The sequence below is a fragment of the Lutjanus erythropterus genome, chromosome 20 (genome assembly GCF_056507025.1).
Source record: "Lutjanus erythropterus isolate fLutEry1 chromosome 20, fLutEry1.hap2, whole genome shotgun sequence".
NCBI classification, from domain to species: Eukaryota; Metazoa; Chordata; class Actinopteri; order Lutjaniformes; family Lutjanidae; genus Lutjanus; species Lutjanus erythropterus.
In genome coordinates, this window is record NC_139336.1 from 21,989,555 (window position 1) to 22,006,253 (window position 16,699).

Sequence of the window (16,699 nt, forward strand, 5' to 3'; positions counted from 1 at the left end):
AAAACAACGCATAAGATTTTCCTGTATGGATATGGTGAATATCTGTTAAACCCAGTCGTCAAAATTTAAGCGTGACTAGGTTGTAAATGTGGGTCCTCGTGTTAGTTTTCGTTCTCTACCTGAGATGTAGGAATGTAATCAGCAGTTAAGGTGAGGTGTGACTATGCTGAATGAATGTAGAAGAGGTTAGAGATCACAGCATTTTATTAGCAGTTATTTTAGGATCAAAACCAAACCACAACCTCTTCAAGTTCTGGTAAGATTTTCAAATAATTTTACTTGCTTTTAGAGAATCATGTTCCAGCCTATTCATTAGATGTGCTCGAAAGTTTGAAGGCCCCTCAGGTCCCTCATGTCTCTCATGTCCAAGTCTTTTAGTTGTTTGAAGATGCCGGATGAGGCAGCTTTTAGTTTTTACGCTCCTAGTGTTAATACCTATAATGTAAACCTAAAACCAAGCGTCTTTAGCCTGGCTTTGGATAAGATTATTTATTGTTTATATGAATTCGGTTATATTTTTTGTATTTCTCATGTGCATTTGTTTTAAATTGTTTTACTGTTTGACATTTGTAGCGTCATGAATGTTGCTAGACAGAAAATTTCTTTTGACTGATCAACAATTCACTGAGATCAAAAACTGAGATCACGGCTGCACGTAAAAAGTTATACTACGATAATTTCAACTGAAAGTGCGATTATGATATGTGATATGATTAGTGGGAATGATCATTTTTGATTTACAATTACACTGCATTAAATTGCGATTGTGTGATATTTGCTGGGTTCTGTATAAATACAAATAAAAATTTTCTTTCATCCGGAGAACAAGATTTTTGGGCCATGGAATCTATGCAGCACTATGGTACTTCATTATAATGCTGTTTTTTCATACACTTTTCCTTTTTCAAAAAATTGGGCGATTTGGTTCTTGTTTTGTGATTTGGATATTGCACATAAACAAACTAATGAGCACAGCACAGCATACATTACAACATGCCGACAGTTATTCTGTGTAATGCTTCCTCTAATTAAACCTGGTATTCTTTTGAGTTTGGCTGACTGGATATAATTTTGGAAAACCGTGCCATTAAACTTGTGTTCTCACCATTTAGTAAATCTTTTTTAAGACCATTATAAATACAATTTAAAATTTATTTCATGTCAATTCTGACCAAAAAACAAGCTAGCATGACGGCAATGTAGCAACGTCAGAATTCAGGAAAGATGGTTTGAAACGGCTCACTTGCAGGAGTTAATGTTATTAGTTGAGAGTGGGTCAATGTTGGTGTTATTTGTAGATTTTTTTTTTTTTTTACAGTGTGATCAATAGAAATGTTTTCCAAAAACACAGATAAAAGTGAGACTAAAGTTAATAGGACTTTATAGACATAATGTCAACTTCATGATCCAATCAATTTTAAGACATGCCAAAATTGTATTTAAGGCATTTTAAGGCCCAGAATTTAGACTATTGGATTTTAGACTATTTAAGGACCTGCAGAAACCCTGAGACTGCATACACATGAACAGAGAACTTAGCAAGTGTTTTTGAGAGGCCGTAGTCAACAGATCTGAAATATGTTCAGCTCCTTAATGGAAATCAAATCACAAATTTCATTAAAAGACTCCAAAGCACATATTTCTCTGACAGCTGCCAGGAACGAATACTTAAAATGCACCAGAGCACACATGATTCTGCTGCATCTGCTGACGAGTCTGTGCCACGTGGAAAGCCAAGCTCACCGTATAGATCGCTGTATCCCCCACAGACCTCACACAACTGTTTCTTTAATTACAGCAGTTTCTTGAGAAGAAGCAGCTTGTTTTATCGCCCCTCTCAACATTTCCCCGTGCTCTTTTAGATCAGCAGCGTGAAACAAATACAAAGTTCCGCGGCTCGGATTGTTTCAAATCTCTCCCAGCTGGATCTGTCCTCCTCTTGCTGTAAAAGAGCACTGATAAATAACCGGGCTTTGGGTCTCTGTTTTGTTTTGGGACTACAAATCCCACTGATCTGATCATTAGACATTTCATTGTCTTATAACAACCTGATAAGGGTGAAGTCCTTTGTCTCAAACGGTGTAGGACATAGAGTTGATGTGTATTGGCTGCTGCTGTCAGCAGAAAAAGTGCTAAGCCCCACTCTCCCTTTGCTATCAATTAGGGCTTAATGTCTGCTTCCCCCGCTGCCTACTGAAGACCAAGGGCAGAGAGTTTCCTTGAGAGACATGACCGCAGCTCACACAACACTAATTACCAGCAGGGAATGACTTACACTGATGGGATATCCACCAATCACAGCCCTCCAAATAACAGTGTGACGTCTATTATAATGCAAGGACTATTTGAGAGCAGAAACACGATGATAACACACCGATTTATCGAGAAACACATGTATTCATGCGAAATCAATTCATGGCTCAGTCAAATATTAACATAAAGTGAAATAAATGTCTTGTAATGAGTTGCTTATTTATGCTTTTGATGCTTGACACTTTTGACAGCTTTGTGAAAAGGAAAAGCTTGTGTGGAGAAAATGGTCTATTACTGTATTCAAACTGCACTGTGTGACGCAGTTTTAATGAAACGGAGTGGTGAGACACATCAAAAACACACACAAAAACTCTAAATCTCTCTCTAACTAAAGTTTAGTTTTGTCCTTCTAGTACGAATAAAGGAGCCCTGATTGAACAGACACTGGGAAACCACATGAATGCACTTATTTCAGCAAAACTACACCACAAACAACGGTCTATTTCACTAGGGGTCGCCAAAGCTTCACGGGGGGTCGTGAGGCTTTCTTGATAACACCAAGTGTAACAAAACTTTAAAAAAATATATACATTAAGCTTATATTGCAGCATTTACTTCATTTCTGTGGGGGAAACTGAATTAAATGTTATTTTTTAGTTAAATTAAAATTTAACATGGAAAAATAAGTGAACACAAGCTATTTTCACAGAGATGTCACTCTCTGCTACATTCATCCAGCATTAGAAAAGAACAAAAAAATAAAACAACCAAAGAGCTAACAGAGCAATTGCCAAGCGTCAAGGTGAAGACGACGCTGAAAGAAGCCTATTACGTATGTATGTTGTTCTCAAAAGACAGAAAGAATGATCAAATCCTCAAACTCAAAGGTTGTAATTTGGTTTTTGATAATATTTATGATTGTCGTTCGCAATAGTCCTTCAATGTATTTTCTTTTAGCAATTACCTTTGCACATAGTAGTATTTTACCGGCAGCGTCAACCATTCCCAAGTTGGATTCCAAGCGCCTTCATGCACAAGGCATTCACAAAACACAATGCATGCATTTAATACAGAATTACTGTGTAATTTTATTTCACTGAGCCTCTTTGCTTACTGCTCACTCTCTTAATGCCTTTCCAGAGCTTGTTCACGTCATAAAAATGTTCAACTGCAGAAACACAACGTGAAGAGGACACAGAATGCACAATGTTTTTGCCACCGAGGATGGCTCCGACAGCCACCATTCATAAAAAATGCATCCACAAAACAAAACATGGACATTTTCTGCAGGTGACAGGCTGCGCACCTCCAACTCCTCAGCAAAGTAACCAACTTTGTGTCCCAGAAAACTATTAGTGCATGAAATCAGCTTGTGGTTGCTCATGCTGATGTAAATGTATGGCCAATTTACTGACTTCCTTATTAAAATAACTTAAGTTTGTTTGGTTGCACTATACAAATGCACCAATTGCTGAATTTGTTGAACGTAAACAGCAGCAACAAAATGGTGACGATAATAAGGTCGACATCTTCACATTAAAAGTTCAATATCTGGGAATTGCTGTCCATCAGCACCAAACTGTTCCCTTTGCACTTGGGGTGCAAGCCAAGATGCAGTGGGACAGGTCTCTCCGTGTGGGGACAAAATCTCAGGTTTCTCATGATTTGGCCGGCTTGAGTCCAATTTCATCCGATGCATTTTCATGACCGGACATTATCCAAGACCAGCCTTAAATACCTGCTGGCTCGTATCCGCTCACCTCCTCTCCTTCGGTGGTCACCTGCTGCGGTGCATCCAGCTGATCTGACTGCAGGTTTAAAAGATGCCAGCTGCATTTGTTGATCATCTCAGGGTCCGCTGAGCTTGAATCCAAACCCCGCATTTCATTTTCCACTGCCTGTGAGCATATTTCTGTGGTAGGTGATGTGCGTTTCGGCAGTAAACCCGAAAAATAAGAGATTAAGTGGTTTAGTTTGAAGGAGCTGCTGCTGCAGCATCTTACACACGCAGCCGTTGCCAAACCATTAAACAACAATTGCTGTTACCACCAGGTGTCACCAAATAAACCAGTTCTGAAATCTTATACCCGAAGGAAGGAGGATTTAAAGGATTTAAAATATTTGGCCCTGGTTAACCTTGGCAGCCACCATTTTTCGTTTCTACCTTTATCCGTCAGTGTTCTTCACCTCTTGCTTCATTATCCCTTACAGACATTTCTCTTGATGTCCTCAGAGTCAGAGTGGAGCCTGAGCTGTGTGCCAATGTCATGGTCAAACAGCGTTTCTGACTCACACTGCTGCAATATAAACAGCACCAAGACCAGACAGGAGATATTAATTCAACAACAGACTCTCATGGGACCGATATCTGCAGTGCTTTACATACTTTGACTTCAGATTTTAGAAAGGTGAATTTTCCATCTGACTGTCATTTGAATCTGTTTGGATAGTAATAAATACTGTTCACAGCAGGGCTCCATCTAACCATTAACGATTAATTAACAATTATTTTTTCGATTAGTTGATTCATCTAAGGACTAATTCATCGATTATTCTAAAGATTATTTTTTAAATACTTAATTAATATAATAATTTCCCCCAAATAAATAGCAAAAACTTGTCTCATTAATATTTCAGTATTTATTCAATCATAACATAAAGCACAGCATAATGAAAATAGTGGCATATCTTGAAATTAGTTTCACTTCCACACTATTTAATAGACACTATTAGTCAAAATGCCTGCTAAGAAAATACTAGGCCTCAAATTCAAAAGGATTACTGTGAGACACATTAATTTAATCACTGCATCAACCCTTTCCTGAACCAGACTGTCAGTATTTTTACTAAAGTACTTGAATTAAAACTGGTTTTCATTAATCACTGTAGTAATATGCAGATAAGATAATGACTTGCAGTGTATTTCTGCATCAGTGTGGGATGAGGAAACTAAGGATTTACAGACTGTAACAACAGTCTGTAATATTAGTTTAAGACATTTTCTCTTTCATACATGGCCGTTAAAGTAAACTTTGAAACAGCCAAAGATGATGCTGATGATGTTAACGAATCGCCCTAGCGTACATACATCAAATTAAATATTAACTTGATGACTTTTGATAACAAATTTATGAGAAAAACTTCTTACTACAGGTGATGCAATTTTCTTTTCAACGAAATTACTTAATTGCATCATTGTTGGTACAGCACATTCAAAAAGAATTATACCTCTAATACACAGTAACAATTTAAAACAAAATAAAAACCTTGCATTGATCTTTTTTAAATTCAATCCTCGTTCAGGTGTTACAGATGATATCTAGCAAACTTCCAGGCATAACTTTTGTGCACAAATGACAGATAAAACTTAACTGAAAAGCTTTAAATTTGAGACTTTTTGTGACTTTCGAGATCTAAATTAGTGTATCATTGGCTCTGATGTGTGCTTTTTCAAAGTCAGCATAATGATTAACATTATTACATTTTATGATCCTTACAAGGTTGGGCACTGTCAAAGTGTCAAACAGAGTAATTGCATGAAAACCTTTCATCTTTGAAAGTTGTCCATCAGTAAAACAAACCGGTGATGAAAGTAAATGACTTAAATTTAATCATTTGTTTATCCAGTCATCTTCTCAGTGCGTGAGAGATTCTGACGCGATGAACCTGAGATAAGTTTATTGTTCCGCAGGGTAAATGTCAATTAATGACTTCTAGCAACAACATTTCATCTCCAAGACACGACATCAAAGCTGTGGAATTGCTCTTGTAAAAAGGCCTATGTGTAATGGTTCATTAATAATTCCCCTTGATTTACTTTGGATTTTCCTACATCTCAAGATCAAAAGTGTACTTGGTTTAACTGCGGTTTGCTGCTGACTGGCAGGAAAATCCCTTCTTTCATATGAAGTCATAATGTCATCAGACCAACACCTTAAATGACACTAGAGTAAAAGAAATTACCCCCCCAATATTATTATTATCAAGTGTGCCGGAGTGATCAAGTGATCACTTAGGATCCCTCACCAGATCTTTTTGACAACTTGGAACCCCCGAACAAAAACCACCTCGATGCTCAGGCCTGGCAGCGGGGTCAGCTGAGGCCCCGGAGGGCCACTGGGCTTGCAATACACTGTCTAGCTTAGATGGTCTGGGTTTTCTAGCATGCCCCCTAGTGGAACCCTCTGGTAACACATGTAGTTCATGGGCAAGTTTGGGAACAATTATGCTCATGATGCAGCTGGCTGTCAACGCTAGCATAGTTAAAAAGCTGACATATCTTCAGCCTAACTGTTGCTGAGACATTTGATTTATGTGTTATTTGCCACATGCTGAGATCTAATACAGAAATGATGACAGGATGACAACCACAATAGATGACATGCATATTCATGAAACCTATAGGAACAACCCCTGCTTCCTTTTAGGTTTAATATAACTTACAATAAAGATTTTGAACATTTATTAAATGTTCATTCTTTAGATGAATAGAGAAGTCTGTTGGTCTTGAGAATGACCATCATGGGAATAACAAAAGGGCTTTAATTAAAATCTTCACTCTGGATAAAATCTTAGCCTTCATCTAACCTAAATGCTGCTTCAAAGTCAGAGACCTCAAGTGTACCCGGAGATTAGGAAAGGTCAAATAGATCAATACAGCTGGTTATCTGCTCCCAACACATGTGTAGCACAGGAAGTAGACAGACTATACATACAAAACTGACTGAAGATCCCCCCAAAGTGCAAACATTGGCTTCAAGTAGAAAACAAACAGTCTGGAAGTTTATCAGTCAATGACCTGAATTCTAATCATATAGAAAGTAGGTGTAAGCAGCTGACTTTTATTAACCGTGACAACTACATCAGTAAACTCAAACCTACTGTCTGAAGTAATATCTTCCACCATTATGCCCAGCTTGATGTGAAAGATATTGATTTGTGCACCAGCAGGGGGAGATTCAAGACTAAAGCGCATACACACTGTTAGAAAGCGCCGCTGATTAAATCTGTTGGCATCCTCACATTTCTCCTTGTAGCAGGATGTTAGGTGTCATAAATGCTTAATCCAGCGCCTCGTCTAGTGTTGTAAGAGGGGAAACAATTCATTTAAAGATTGGCACTGAGCATAATGGTCCTCTAATTTGATGATCTCTCTTTTTTAATGAGGAGCTCCTTCTAATGTCATTATAATGGAAACCTACAGCCAAAATAAATTCATTAAGACGTTCACAACTGCAGCCAGAAAAACTGTTTCCAGTACTGACAGGGTTAGAAGTTTTGTCCAAAAATATTTCTATTTTTATTCACGTCACAAATGTCATTTGGCAGCTGGTCTGGTTCATCATCTATATGCACTGGGGAAAAACTACAACACTTCAAAGTACTTCACAGGCTCCATCTAACCTGCAGCGTGTTGGCAAAACTAGATAAGAACTGCAAAACATGCAGGTGTGATCTGGGCACCATGAGCCATTTGTTTTGGTTCTGTCCACAGATGGAAGGTTATTAGAAAGTTTTTTTTGGCCATATGAAATGCATGCACAGGGATCAACATTAATGTTTTTTTTAACTTGCCAAATCAATTTTTACTTGCCCTATACAAATTGTTTCATTTATCAGTGGTTATCAAATACCAACAAGGACAAAATTTAATTGTCATGTTTAATCTATGGCTGCAACTAAAAAAATATCCATCCTAGTTTCTTAAAATCCACGAGAGGTCTTTAAAGGAGCAATATGTAGCCACTGCGCGTGCAAAAATGAGGACCGCAGTCCAAATAGTACGTTGGAGCCATAGACTGTATACAAATTAGGCTGTAATCCTGTTTACTATACAATCTATAGTGAAGCGAGTTATTTCCTCCCGCCCTCTACTCTCAGGATACAGCAGAGACAGGCGGTCTGTCAATGTAAAGTTAAGCCCGTTATCCTGAAAACAAAAGCCCACTGCTCTCATATAACACATGATGAGTTCAGTGGTTTCCTGTCTCACTGCCTGCTAAACTCAATTTATAAAAGTTTATAAGGGGGACACCTCAGCTGTAGCCAAAGCAAGTATTTCAACTTAACATGTTTCCTCGACCTCTGATGACGCATCATTTTCAATTTATGATTTATTACTGTAAATATATTATAGACTAAGTCTAATCCAAAGCTATTCGGTTTAATATGATAATAAACTGAAAAAAGCAAATCTCCATATTTGGGAGGCTAAAAAGAGCATTTTCTGCCATTTTTGCATGAAATATTACTTAAACTATTAATCAATTGTGAAAAATAATTTATTATTTTTCAATTGCATTTCTTGTTAAACGAATTAGAACAAGGACACAGTGCAACATAGATGCAAAGTGAAAAACATTCTTGCATTCTTGACAGTGTGCGTGTTTGTGTGAGTAGGTTTGCACAGGTGAGCTCCTGATGAGCAGGCTGGCACCATGCCATTAGTGCATGAATTGCATGTGACCGGGCGAACGCTGAAACGTAACTGTAATGTCAAATGTAAGCGGCTGAGAGTATCAGATGTAGATAACAAACAGTAAGCCCATAATGGCTCGAATGAAACTTTTGTCTGGTTAATGTGCTCTCTGCAAGCTGGTATCTGTACTCAGGCAAAGATCATCTGTGAGTGAAAAGACACACGACTCTGTAACACCACTGCAGAACCACGAGTGTTTTTGTAGTTCAATGAGACCAACAGCGTGGAGACTGTTAATGATGTAGCTGGCTGTGTCACATCAGTTTCAGAAGAGTCTTCCATTTATACTTTCCACTTTATGTTGTCGCTTACAGGTTGTGAATCTTAATTAGGGCGCCACTAAAGACTCCAGTGTTTTAGTGTAGGTGTTTACGGATGTTAATTAAATCTTGTGAGTTTTAGTTTATAATATAGTTGTAAGTTCTTACATTTATAAGTATTTACATTCATTTGCAAGCACAAAAAGACCAGTTGGTGCTCAATTTAAAAAGAGACTGAAAGATATCAACGCTATGCCCATTAAAAGTTGACAATGACGTACATAATGTCTAATTCATGAGGTTCTGTTTTTGTCTAAATGTGTTGGATAAGATAACATATATTACTGTTTGGTGATATATCACATTTCACTGCTGTTGTACGCACACTTGTTTGATAATTACCACCTGTTGTTGTTGATGAGGCTCTGTTATACAATATTAATGCATATTATACAGATATTTGCATATAGATGTCTTCACTCACGGTTTAATGTGCACTGGTTGTCTGTTCATGTTTGACAGGAGCAAATGCAAATGACAGAAGTGATGTACAAACTGAGATGACAGAAGGGATGAACATCTGGAGATGACAGAGTGGAGTAGAAACTACTGAAGACGCCCCTCCAACAGAAGGTACTGTAACAACATCAGAGAGATACAAACTCCACTGAAAGGTAAAACTGTGTGGTCACTAAAAACTGGTGCCACGAGTTGTACTATAGTGAGGAATGTGTAAATTTATCAGATTGGGATTTATTCATGATTAGAAAGACAATAAAACTGTAAGAATGTCCTCCTTGGTGAATATGGCACTTACAGTTTAAAGGGATAGATGGATTTTTTTGAAGCGGGGTTGTAAGAGGTACTTATTCAAAGCCAGTGCAGTCAGCATGCGCCCAGCTTGGAGAAGCAGCAGGATGGATGGAGAGGTGAGGACTCTATCAAGAGTCAAAGAAGGTGACTCTAAGTGAGGTGACAAAGGAAGCAGAGCAAAACTGAAAGCTGGCATCAAAGAGGCAAAGCGGAGGTTTCAGCAGGGGCTGGAGAGAGTCCTCAACACCAACAGCACCAAAGATTTGCCAGAGGCAGTTAAAAATATAATTTACTTTAGTTTGCTGTCAGACAGCTTTTTCTGTGGTGATAAAGATGTTATCTAATCCAAATATCACTCTATCCTCAGCCAACAGACTCCTTTGGCAAAAATCAGTAATTTTATCCCGCAGAACACAGGAGTTCTTTGGTGAACCCTTTAAAAACCCAGAATTCACACAATAACACAAACAAACAGATCGAGGCAGCGGCAGACCAGAAACTGTGGTCTGTGAGGTAAAGTGACTGTTTTTACCAAAGGAGTCTGGTTGAGCGAGAGATAGCAATATCTGACATATATAACAGCAGTTTCCTGTCAGAACAAGCTGTCTGATACAGATCTTCCTGCTTCCTGCTGAAATGTGCTACACTTTGCACTGTGCAATATGAACACTGCACATTTACCTATAAAACATGAGAACAACTCACTAAACGCTTCACCTTTTCAGACTGAAAAGGATCACAGTGTCTGGGGATACATGACATCGTTTACCCTGAGCTGATGTTAGCTGCCAGCCAGCCAGCTACACAGTGTGGCTTAACCATAACCAAGCTAGCAGCAGCAGCCTGCTCTGCTTACAGGTTAACTGGGGTCGTGTCGACCGCCATCTACTGCAGATAATGCACTGACTATGGATGAGAACCTCATACAACCCCACCTCTGTGGTCAAGTTAATAATAAACTGAGAAGGTCGTTAGATTGAGAAGCACGTCCGCACAGATGCTGATAATCTGCTTATCTCCTCCTGCATTCCAGATCAAATATAGATGAATTAATATACTTAATGACTTTAATCTGTTAGAGGAACAAACACGAGGTAGCTCCTGGGTTCTACACCAGAGGCTGCTATTGTGCACAATTTTACACACTGTTACCAACAGTTTTGTGCACAACATTTTATTTTCTGTGTAAGACTTCAATCATATTTGCATCTCTTCTGTAGCAGTAAGAAGAAGTCATCCAATCATCTAAATTACATACCTCTCAACAGCAAAATATGATTTTTTCTTTTCCATACAGAATGTTCTATTGCAAAAGTGGTTCAAAACACACCCAAATGAAATATATTTTTGTCATTCAAGTGTGTTTGGCGACTGTAAGCATCTGAAATGTTACTGTGTCCAATTTGATTTGCCTGCGATGACGGATGTTTTCTTTTGTGATTATTCTTCTTCAAGGTTAAGTTCATCTTTGAATCTGACCTCTTTCACAGCATCACTGAAATGCTGCTGCTGGAGCTGATAGAAACTAACCATTTTGCACAAGGACACTTCAGCAGAGAGGCTGCTTATGTCTTCTGACAAAAGAAAGGCTCCTCTATTCACTTATCCTTCCAAGATGAACAGCTTTTCTTTGGCTCCTCAGTAGAGTAGTAGCGCCTGTTGTTAAATTAGCACAAAAAACAATATTTGAATGATTGCCTCTCGCATGGGAATATTATTTTCTACCTATTATGTTAATATGTACAGGATTTATTGGTCAGCCTTAAAAAAGTGGTCAAAAACGTGCAAGTAGCCAGCCTTTCTGGTGCTGTGCCGTCATGTTTTGCCTGCCAGACTGCACCTCACTAGCCGGCTCACAACACTTCACACAAACGGCTCTTTAGAGGCACACAAAGTCACTGCACTCGTCTGGATAGCTACCTTTTATTACGAGGCAGCGTTGGATGTCACAGGTACAGTAAAGCCCACAATGCAGTGCAGCAGCTTCTGACAGGCTGCTCCTAATTAAGACGAAGGGCATGCGTGGCTGCTATAGGCATCATTAAAATCTATATAAATCCTACAAATTTTATATAATGAGGGAACATGGCGGCCGTACGCTCCTCAAATCCAGACTACAAACCCAGTGAGAATGGAGACACAAAAAGTAAACTAAAGGAAATCTTACGTGAAACATGGAAGAGGAGAGCAGAGGTACTTGTTAAACTTGAAAGTCAAATGCCTTCATACAAGGCTGTTGATACAAATACAGATAGATATGCTGACATACACTCACTGGCCACACCATTAGAAAGACCTGCACAACAGCTCTGCCATAAATTCTGCCTTTAAGAAGATGATAATGTTCACGTTGGACTGGCACTGCCAAATAGGTTGTAATTACTTAATAATAACATAAAACTTTCTTATTTTCATTTTTTAATTTCAAGTTTATTTCTCAGTTTTCTTATCCAATAAATGGCTCCACCAGGCAAAACAATGTCAAATGACAACCTATCAGTTAATTATTGATGAATACATTTTTCATCTGTTAAATTTTTAATGTGGATTAATCATTAATCATTAACACACCTAGTATTAATGTAACTACATGTTTATTATTGAGGTTGTATTTTGCACTGGACTGCAGACTTTTTTGCAGACTTTACAGTATCTTACACTTTCTTACATTTGTGTGTTTAAAATTTAACTGATGAACAGTCCTACCAAGGAAAGAGTGCACGTCTATAAATATATTTTTCACACCTCTCACTGGGCAGTGGGCGCTTGGGGTGACCAATCAGATTTCAGGTTTGGCCAGTGTCACTGAGGTCTGCGCTCTAGACAAGCTCCTGAGGTGAATACTCTTTATAGACAAAGCAATCACATCAACCTGCCAACTTTCTACTTATTTTTATTTAACACAACTACAAAATAAAGAAAAACAAATTAAATACACACAAACATCATATACATACATATACCTTCACCTTATTCTACTCGGTCTCAAATCATTATGCGTCTTTGTCTCCAGACGAGCAAACAGAAGCTCCTCACAAAGCTGACAGCCACTCATACTGAGCTGAACAACACACTTTAGCTGAGCAATTTATTTAGAGAACTCATTAATGGTTCTGATACTGGGAAACAGTAATTCTCCTGCGTATTGTTGGTTAGTCGGCGGTTGTTATCAACAAGTCTAAAAATAAATTCTGCACGCTGTCACAGTCATTAAGCATCAACATGAACACTAAAGCTTTCTCTTCTTGTTCTTCATGATCGAAGATCAAGTCAAAGTTTTGACGTTTTCTTGATTGAGCTTCACAAAATCCTTTCTCACATGCAGCATTTTTCAGGTAACACAAAATATGTAAGTAACTGCACAAATTTAATTATCATGTATATCTTTTCTACCTATTGGATAATCTCGTAAGTGTTGCTTTTTAGATCTTATAATGTCTTATAAAATGTAACTTAAATAGAAATGCATAAAATATCTGGTGATAAATATTTGAGTTGCAGATAGTTGCTCATGTCTTTTTGTTTAATTACATTAAATTAATTATTCTAACAGCCAGCAGTCAATTAGCTTTGCATGAAGGCTGTAAGCACCATTACTGGTAAAGATATAGTATAGCATATATAGGGTTGGGGGATATATTAAACTTTTCCAACCATTCACAATCAGTCCAGCAACAGGCAATTGCAAACATACTGGTCCAGGTAGGTGTGTGCGTTCTGGCTTTCCTCAGACTCGTTCTCCAGCTCAGTGGGCATGTGTCAGTCCCCTGAGCAGCTGCTCTTTCTCATTCTTTGAATGCAGACCATTAAATTAGCAAAATAAAAGGACAACAACTAAAAAATAACCAGCTTTAAAGGACTTTAAACCCACAAGTTATCATTTCTACAATTTGGGTTTATGTGGATTAAACAAATGAAATTCAGCATGTTTATTAGTGAGCTGACAGACTGATTTTATTACATTTGGACTAAATGCCAAAAACTGATACCTGCATAAGAATGCAGAATCCGTAGGCAAGGGCCAAGATATTTGTATCAGAAATGTTCTGGTCTCTCTTTGTAGCCCAAACAGTCCTGACCAATCACATTTGAGCAGGCTTTTACATTCAGGTATACAGTCCGTGTGGAAAGCAGAAGAGACAGAATGCACTGATCAAAATTCAATCTTGGAATAAACTGGCTATCGTGTGACAACGATTTAGCTTTTTATTAGTGTTTTTATAATTTTATCTGCATTCATAAGCAGATATCTTCTTATAGAAATTAATCTCTAACTCCATTTTCATGTCTGAAACTGCTAATCAGACTGTAAGCAACGCAAGGAAGGGGAAGTGTTGGCCGGATATCATTCTGTCGCTGCCACTCTGCAACTCAGAGATGTGCACAGTGCCCATCTGCAAGATTTTCAAGAGACTTCAATGTAAACCCATCCACAGCTGTTTCAGACGCACCAGGCTTGTGAAGTGGTATAAAGCGTGAGAAAGTCTGGTGTTTGCATCGAACATCTTTGTTCTCACGAAGTCAGGACTTTCACCCGGGAGACCGAGGTTCAAGTCCTGTGTGAAAAGCAAAACCTTATTAAAAGTCATAGCTTACATACATTCATAGATTGTGCATCACATGACTTTCATCATGTGACTTTTGTCTTGTGAGATGCTTCAATGAAGTCATGCAATGTATGTAACTTAATATTGTACCCCAAAACATGGTCTTATCCTAAACTATACCCAAGTAGTTTTTGTGCCTATAACTAACCAAACTGCGACTGTTTCACAGCATTAATCACACGTTAAAAACAGCTTTCAGTGTGCGTCACATACAGCCGCTAAAGGCTACTTCGTGCTTCAATATCGGACGCTTAGAGGCAATGACAAATCATCAGTATGTGACGAGTTGCCCCCAGAGGCTTAATCATCTACAGATGAAAGTCAGTGAATTGTGAGATTGCCTTTAGACATATCCAGGCTACCTTGGATCACATCATAACTCTCTGAAAGAAAGTAAATAAGTGCATTTCCCAAAATGTAAAACTACTGCTGTCATAGATTAATAAATAAATAGCAAGATCCTCAAAAACACATACTTTAATTGAACACAGCTGTAATTAATTTTTAATTGACTGAACTATTTTTCAGACTATAAAGTTTGACTGAAACCAAGTTTTTAAATAACTGAACCCACAATGTGTTGCTCCTCGAGCCACAATTTAAGTGCAACTTTTAAAAGCGTATCAGTTTTATTTCCTGATAACAAAAGGGAAGCAACAAGGTACCAAAAGCCTGATGTAATATGCTGAAATATGTCAACATTTCTCCCCTCAAGGCCAAAAGCACCGACACCCTCTGTACTGTAAATGGTCCAGTTCTTCATCCACTCAACATAAACAAGGTCTGACTCGAATGATGTCATCCCTTCCTGGTCTGGGCATGAATGGGAAATTGTGGCGCTGAAGCGGCTATATTCATTTGCCTGACAAACTAACTTCCGTGTTTCCTTTTGAATGTGAAAGTTGGGAGCCACAGGAGCGACCGTTGTGTTTGGTGTGGCTGATGCTTGTTAGAGCACATAAAGAAGTCTTGTGTGGGAGAAAAGAGAGCAGGGGAGGAGGAGGAGGTGCTGTCCAACAAAGGAAAGGAGAGATTAGGGCAACTGTGCACAAAATTACTGTTTGGTGGCTTTTGATAAACCCAATTACAAAAAAAATGTTATTGGTTTCTCCAGAGAAATCCATTAAGACCATCAAAAATAAAAAATTCAAACAGCATAAATTAAACGTCAGCATTTCAGCTGTCTAATTTTCAGAAAGATTCATAATCTCAGAGGAACACATTGACACTACATTTGTGAACATAAAAGTCAAATGTTACCAGCGTCAGTCTAAAAAATTTGCTCAACAGCTAAATAAATAAAACATTACAGAGGAGAAATTTGCTCTCAAAAAAGCAAAACTCACCTTTGTTTGTTATGAAACGAACGCCGGAGCATAAAAGCAGTTTTATTGGTTTAATTCATCAGCCATAGTGCAGCCTAATTAAAACAGATGACACATACAATGGATCACAGGGAGTTTGGGATTCAAAACACACGCAGGAGTTTGAGCTGAATTTAAAAGAGGCTTCCTTTTAAACATGTTTATCAATTACTCTGTAAGTGGCCCAAACTAGAGCAAGCAAAATTATAAATCAAGCCCAATTTACGCTGCAGTGTAATACCTACTGCAGAGTTTATGAGCCTGGCTGGAGGAGATGATTAATGTCCTAAATGTCTTGGATAAAAAAATGACATGTGGTGAAAAATACAAGAAATCTCCTCCCATTTCCACCTGCATTTCCACCTCATGTTATGGCAGAGTGATGGCAACAATAACTTGATTAAGTGCATCATTTGTTTGCCCTGTTGTCCTGAACTCAGCTTACACCTCAATTAGGATTTCTGACAGAAAATGTACGTTCCCATTATCATAAAAAGTCAATAAAGCAAAAGAAAGCCTTTCACACAACATGATCAATCCAGCTCCATGAGCTCACATCTGTAATTTCTCCTGCCAACATCCAAGACAAATAAAATGTGACAAATGATTTGAGTAGAGCTGCAATGATTACGCGAATAATCAATTAGTTCTTAACTAAATTAATTACCAGCTATTTGTTAAGATATTAATCTGTTTGAGTCATTTTTAAGGGAAAAAAGTAAAAATCCTTTGATTCCAGCTTCTTAAAAGTGAATATTTTCTGGTTTATTTAGTTCAGTAAACTGAAAATTGTGGGGTTGTGGAAAAAAACAAGACATTCAAGGATGTAATCTTTGGCTCTGGGAAACACTGGTCGCCATTTTTCACCCTTTTTTCAATTAATCAATAAAATAATTAACAGACTAATCAACAATGACAATAATT

At 38.0% G+C, this 16,699-nt stretch overlaps 1 protein-coding gene across 5 annotated transcripts in view; it reads right to left on the reverse strand.

Moving 5' to 3' along the window:
- The window catches only part of mast4 (microtubule associated serine/threonine kinase family member 4), a 148,974-nt gene that overhangs the window by 70,903 nt on the left and 61,372 nt on the right, over nucleotides 1-16,699 (reverse strand). The window lies entirely within an intron of this gene.